This window comes from Akebia trifoliata, chromosome 13 (genome assembly GCF_017979445.1).
Source record: "Akebia trifoliata isolate Shusen 1 chromosome 13, ASM1797944v1, whole genome shotgun sequence".
In the NCBI taxonomy this organism is placed as follows: domain Eukaryota; kingdom Viridiplantae; phylum Streptophyta; class Magnoliopsida; order Ranunculales; family Lardizabalaceae; genus Akebia; species Akebia trifoliata.
The window spans coordinates 29,638,680-29,646,226 of record NC_141387.1 but is presented as its reverse complement, the minus strand read 5'-3'; positions in this window follow the sequence as shown (position 1 = coordinate 29,646,226).

The following is a 7,547-nucleotide window of genomic DNA, read 5'->3' as shown; positions in this document are numbered from 1 at the left end:
AAATGATGAGGGGGTTTGAGTTATGATGTGAGTTGGTGGAGTGGGTTAGGGTATAAAGGATATGAGTTGTGATATGGGTGGTTGATTGTATTAGAGAAGGTGAGGTGGGTAGGTTAGGGAAGGGTATGGGTTGAGGTGATTTTTGGAGAGAAATGAGAGGTTAAATGGATTGTTTAGAGAAAGGTGGTAGGGGTAGGTGATTGGATGAGGTAAGTGAGATGGGGTAATGACATGTGTCATTTTTTATGATCAAAATGATAATTAGTTGATGTTGATAATGGTTAGTGGGTTAGGATTATGGGTATGAAGGTGCATTGGATATAGATAATAGTTTGTAGGCTTTTAATGTATTGGTTTGGGTTTTAGGAGGGTTGTAGGTTATTTTGGATTGGGTAGGGTTTGTTTTGGATTGGATTTTTTAGGGTGGGTAGGTTTTAGGGTTTAGGTGATATGGGATTAATTTTATGTTAGGGGGTAAGGTGAGAAATTAGTTTTTGGAAAGTTGAGGGTTCATGAGCTTTAGGTGGGCTTAGGATAATTCGATTCGGGAGCAGAGTAGTGAAGGTTATGGAGGGTAGTGGATATCCCAAGTCTCATTTTGTATCATTTATCTTTTTAGAAATTTTGGAGATCATTGGATTGATCAAAATGCCACGTGTTAGCAAATTGGGCTTTTTAGGCTCGTTGGTGACTTTTATTGAAATACAGTATTGTTGCTTTCGAAAGCGAAGCGGTGAAAATGAAGTATACCAAATCTTTTTGGGTGGGTCCACTAGACCCTTAGGGGGTCTTAGGATACTTCAAATTGATCAAAATGTCGCATTTTATTGATTTGGGCCTTTGAGGCATGATAGCAAATTTTGTTGTCGTTAGTAAATTTTGTTGAAAAATTGGTAGTTTTGGCCAATTTCGAGTGGGGGCCTGTTCAAATTGGGGTGTCTAAAAGTTTGTATAAGCAAATTAAAATCAATGCTTTATGTTGAACGCAATGTCTTTAAGACAGATTTCACCCTTGCTTCGGTGCCAACAGTTCGTAAACATCTATCTCCCAGGATACAATGGTCTATAATATAGAAGGTAGCACTCCAATATTTGTTTATGGCAAACTCAAAATATTTGGTACTCTCTTTTTAATATCTCACAAATAATAATAAAAAAAGAATAATTTAAGCGTAATCGATTGAATGATTTTAGACTCAAGAATTTCACAATATTCTTTTTAGAATAAATCGGAAAAAACAAAATTAATTGATCTCCTTGGATTAACTCCACTAAACAAACTATGGGGGGTTCCCATTGTTTCAAAGATTTGTGAAGAAGAAGTGTCAAAAATTGGGGTGCCAATAGGCAAAATTTGAACCAACACATTAGTTTGAAAATGACGTCCCAAATAAGAAGACGTTGGAAGAGTTAAAAGAAGTTATAACTTCTTAAGGAATGATCCCATGATTAGAATGTAATTTATTAAGTTACTTTCATCCAATAAAACAAAATTTTGATTTTCTAATTCATTTTTATTAATTTATTTTACAAAAAATTCAACAATCCCTCGCATGAATGCAGAAAATAAAATAAAAATCAATAAAATTAAAAAGTATATTTATATAGAGAGTATACAATGAAAATCATTTGCAACAGAATAGGTGTCTTTTGAACTTGAATTTTCCCTAGTGATTGGATTTACTTGGTTATTCAGTGAACATGATGTTTTGAACTAACTAACAGTCCTTATAAATCTATACAATAGGTTTCACACAAAGCCTTTTCAATACAACAGGTTCTTACGTTTGTGTTCATTACGGTCATAAACAACTCCTAGATTCATAAGTGCTTTAGAGAATTTAGCCTTTAAAAAATAATTCTCATAGAAACGACTACACTTCTTCACTCATATAGATAACACCTATTAGGAGTATCCTATTATACTCCACTTAAATTAATAAGATAGGCATCATTAAAATAACCATTATTAACATTATATAATTGCAGATAGTACTTTTACATCATAGAATTTAGGTATAAAGATTTTTCTCTACTTAGTATCATCTTGGAATTACTTATAACTTAGTTGTCCTATTGAACCTAGATCTTGGGATCTCCAGTCAACTAGGTTAGATTTTCATTAAGGTAATTTATTTATAAGCTTTAAATCCATTCTCCTCGATGTATTATAAACTTGCTCTCTAGATAATCCTTTAGTAAAATGATCTACTAAGTTATCTTAAGATCTCACAAAATCAATAGAAATAATTCCATTGGAGAACAGTTACATCACAATATTATGTCTTCGACGTATATGTCAAGACTTTTCATTATATACATTATTATGTGCTCTAGAGATTGCTGCTTGACAATCACAATGTATACAGATTGCAAGCATTATACTTGGTCAAAGAGGGATATCCTCCAAAAAATGTCTTAGTCATTCAACTTCTTCACCAGTCTTATCTAATGCAATAAACTCTAATTTCATAGTGAATCGAGCAATACAAATTTGTTTGGAAGATTTCTAAGAAACAACTGCACTCCCAAGAGAAAATACATACCCATTGGTGGATTTAGACTCTTTTGAGTCTGATATCTAATTAGCATCATTGTAACCTTCAATTACAATGGGATACCTTGAATAATGTAAATCATAATCAAGAGTATATTTTAAATATGTTAATACTCTTATTAAAGTTTCTCAATGATCATATCCTAGGTTACTAATGCACATACTTAATTTATTAACAGAATAAGCTATATTAGGCCGAGTACAATTCATAATATACATTAAGCTACCAATCACACGGGAATATGTTAATTGTGATACATTATTTCTAATATTTTTCTTAAGATTATAATTTGTATCAAATAGAGTTCTAACAGGTTTACAATCAAATTAATTAAATTTCTTAAGTATCTTTTCAATATAATGAGATTGTGATAAAACAAGACCATTAATATTTTTAGATATTTTAATACCTAAAATAATATCTACAAGACCTAAATCTTTCTTATCAAATTTTTTTGATAAAATTCTTTTAGTAAATTGAATAATATCAAAATTAGTATCTATTATTAACACGTCATCTATGTATAAACAAATAATCACATGTGAATTATTTATACTTTTTACATATATACATATATCACACCCATTTATATTAAAACCATTAATTAACAATACATTGTTACACTTTTCATGCCATTGTTTAGGAATCTATTTTAGACCATCAAAGATTTAACTAGTCTACAAATTTTATGTTCTTGACTTTTAGTCACAAACCCTTCAGGTTGATCTATGTATATTTTTTCATTTAATTCGTCGTTTAAGAAAATGATTTTAATATCTATTTGATGAATTTTTAAATTATACAATACCGCTATTGCTATTAACATTCTAATTGATGTTATTCTAGTTAATAATGAATATATGTCAAAAAAATCTAGTCATTCTTTTTGTCTATACCCTTTAACTGTTAGTTTAGCCTTATATTTATCAATAGACCCATCTAATTTTAATTTCTTTTTAAAGATCCATTTACATCCTATTGTTTTACTATCAGGAAGTAAATCCACTAATTCCTAATAATTATTTTGCATTATAGATTCAATTTCACTATTAATGACTTCTTTCCAATAAGGTGTTTCTGAATTAGACATAGTTTCTTTAAATATTTGGGAATTATTTTTAGTTAAGTAAGTTAAAACATCAAGTCCAAATGAAATTTCTATTCTAGCCCTTTTACTTTTTCTAGGTTCTAAGTTATTTGATTGTTATTTGAACCTTCTTCTAATTTTCTTTTAGGAATAAGTTTAAAATTATCTTTCTTTAAAGGAAACATATTTTAAAAAAATTCAGCATCTCTAGATTCAAGAATAATATTTTTCTCAATACTTAATACATTAGATTTGAAAACAAGAAATTTGTAAGCACTACTATTGTTAGCATAACCCATAAACACACAATCAATAGTTTTAAGTCCAAATTTAGTTCTTTTAGGTAATGGGACTATAACTTTGCTAAACACCCTCACGCTTTCAAGTATTTAAAAGATGAAATTTTTCTTTTTCAAAGTTCATAAGGTGTTTTATCTAACTTCTTTAGAGAAATTTCATTCAAAAGATAATTTATTGATAAAACTGATTCACCCCAAAAATTATGAGAAAATCATGAATTATTTAACATTGCATTTAATATGTTTTCTAGAGTTCTATTATTTCTTTTCGCTATGCCATTTTGTTGGGGAGTATAGGGTGCAGAAGTTTGGTAAATTATTTTATGATTTTCACAAAATTCATTTACAAAATTAGAGTCATATTCTCCACCCCTATCTGATTTAAGAATTTTAATTTTTCTTAAAAGTTGATTTTCTACTTCATTTTTATAAATTTAAAATTTATCTCGTGCTTCATCTTTACTACTTTGTAAATAAACATAACAAAATCTAGTGTTATCATTAATAAAAGTAATAATATATTTTCTACCGCCTCTAGTTTGAGTAAATTTAAAATCATAAAAATCACTAGAAATTAATTTAAGATGTTCGCTAGTTATTTCAATAGAATGAAAATATTTTTTTTGAAATTTTGATTCTATGTAAATTTTAAATTTATGTTTTCTATTTATTTAAAACTTAAGTAAAAGTTTTAAATGAATCATTATTTGCAAAGATCCAAAATTCACATATCCTAATCTAACATGTCAAATATTAAATAACTTATGAATAAAGTAAAAGAAACAATTTTTTTATTTATTTTAATAGATACATTTAGTTTAAACAATCCATCACTTTCCCACAAACATCTTATTCTTGGTTAAGACAAATTTGTCTGACTCAAACACTAATCTAAAGCCTTTCGTATTCAGTGATGACCTAGACATTAGATTTTTTTGGAATCTCTGGTACATTTACAACATCATTCTATATGAGAATTTTTCCTGAAGTAAACTCCAGCATAATCTTTTCATGTCTTACAACTAAGGAAGCAGAAGAGTTTCCCATGTATAATTATCAGAGCAGATGTGTCTAGTGGCCCCAATGTCCACCCACCAATCTTTATTTTCATTCAAAAAGTTTACTTCTGAAATAACTGCTACAAGATTTGTAGTGCCCTGCCGAACGCTAACACAAATCCCCATGTCAAAACTCGAGGTACTAGGTGGTACATCGAAATTTCGGCATGGTATCCTCTATTTATGTTAGCATTCCAAGGCGTTTAACCTGCACCTGATAAACAACATACAATCCTGCATACATATAGAAAATATAATACTAGCGGAAGCTTATATACGTCTAATAACGTACGAAAGATCAGAGTGCGGAAGAAGAAAAATTATATACAGGATTATATAAAATTTCTCACTCTAACAGAAATCCTAACACTCAAGACAGAATCCATAAAACTACCTGGAGAAACTAACACCACTAGGGGTATAGCCCTAATACTTACCAGGTGACGGACTCTGGTTGTCTATCTGACCAATCAGATGATCATCATTCGTGCTCTATACTTGCTTCGCCAAGCTCTGAATCTGAAACTAAACAAATAGAGAAGGAAAGGGTGAGTAACAATGGTTACTCAGTAGGGAAACAAACAATTTCTGCCAATAACCCCTCCTAGCATGAACTAATAAGCATACTGAATCATTTTAAAATAATCAAAGTTTTACATAATAAACTACGATTAACTGGTACATATAGCCAGGGATGAGCAACTAAACATTTTAAAACTGACATTACATCAATCAACAGTACTCACTATACCATTTTCTTTATGTACAAATCTAATTGATCAAATGGAAACATTAAACATGCATTTCATTTTATATATCAAAGTAAAGCAACAGATACATAATACACAATGGTGGAGTATTGGAATTAGAGTGTTGGGATTCACGACTGGATTGCTCCCAGTTGGGACATGATGTTACAATTTCTCTCTGGCTTTTAGTTCCTAATTTTGTGGTCGGTCGCTGCACTTACTACATTTGGTTGACCATTTATCCGGCTCAGGCTGACCGTTTGACGTGACCGTAAGCAATGGGTCTCTTTTCGATGTGTCAGAACGTTCGACTACTATAGATTGTTAGTGATCACTGACTAATCATCTTCGTCTATGCCTATCAGGCATGCATGTGATTCCCAAATATACAAACCATTCGTATACGACCACCTTTACATTACAAGTTCACTGGTAAAGATAGAGAGGAATATCCCGGATTCCAGTTGTGACTCCACTCTCATACGCGTCCCATACCACGTATGAGCTTGGTGGTCCCTACCGTACATCCCAGGATAATACACCACTCCGGATGATATATATATATATATATATTATTTTCATTTGAAAACAAAAGAGAAATTAATAATACAAGGTTGAGAATAGATATCCAATTTCCTACCATGCAAGTGTGGCCACCCGGCCTAAAATAAATAACATAACGGAGCGCCTCGCGCTAACAGAAATTTAAATAAACATGCAACCAACAATATTATCCCTGAATATCCGTTCACCAACCTGCACACAACACAACAAAGTAAAATGCAGACATCACCCCTCGAGTGTGACTTTGACATTTTACCGTTTCATACCTTTTTTCCTTTTTTCCTTTTTTCCGATTTTTACAGTTTTCAATCTCTTCATAAAATATCCATTTTCTGATATTCATTAACTCAATATGAGTTCATTGAATATTAAATTACATTTTTCAACTATAGAATTTATTTCTATCAATAATATAAAAAAAATAAAAATTTCATATCAAAACGGGATCCGAGCAGTGCACAAGACCCAATTTATAGAAATAACCCGTTAAAATACCCTACCCACGTATAATTTATTAAAAGTACAATTAAATATATCAAACATGTAATTTCTGACGTGAATTTTTGAAATAACAAAAGAATTCTATATTTTAGAAATACATCCAAATTTTTTCGATAAAATCCTAAATGTAATTTTCACAATCTACGATTACTAATAGAAATTGAGAGTTCCTTACAATGTCTAGGCAAAAGGATCAAAGCACGTGCACGGAAATCAAGGCAATTAGCACGGAACTCGAGATAGATCGAACTTCAAAGCGGCTGATTTTCGAAACCGATCCGATGGTTTCGAAGATCTCGATGTGCTCGTCTCTTCTCCCTTCTACAGCGAAAGACGGTTTGACCCCGAAACTGATGAAAATCGAGGTCGAAGTTACGAAATCTCCATATAAAAATACGACTGATTTTTGACTATACGGGGTAAAAAACACGAGAAAACGGAAGGAATTTGGGTGGGTTATGTAGAGAATGAGGCTGTGAACGTTTCTCCCTTCTACGTCGGAAGACGATTTTACCCAGAAATGGACGAAATCCGAGGTCAAAGTTTCGAAATTTTCGTATCCAAATACGGCTGATTTTTGATGATATTGGATGAAATAGAAAGTGAAACGAAGAAAGGTTGGGTGGATTTTGTAGAGAACGTAGCTGCGGACATTTCTCCCTTCTACGTCGATCGTCGACGGCGAGCCATTTGTGAGAGATCTGAGGTAGAAGATCGAAGAGAGAAAAAAA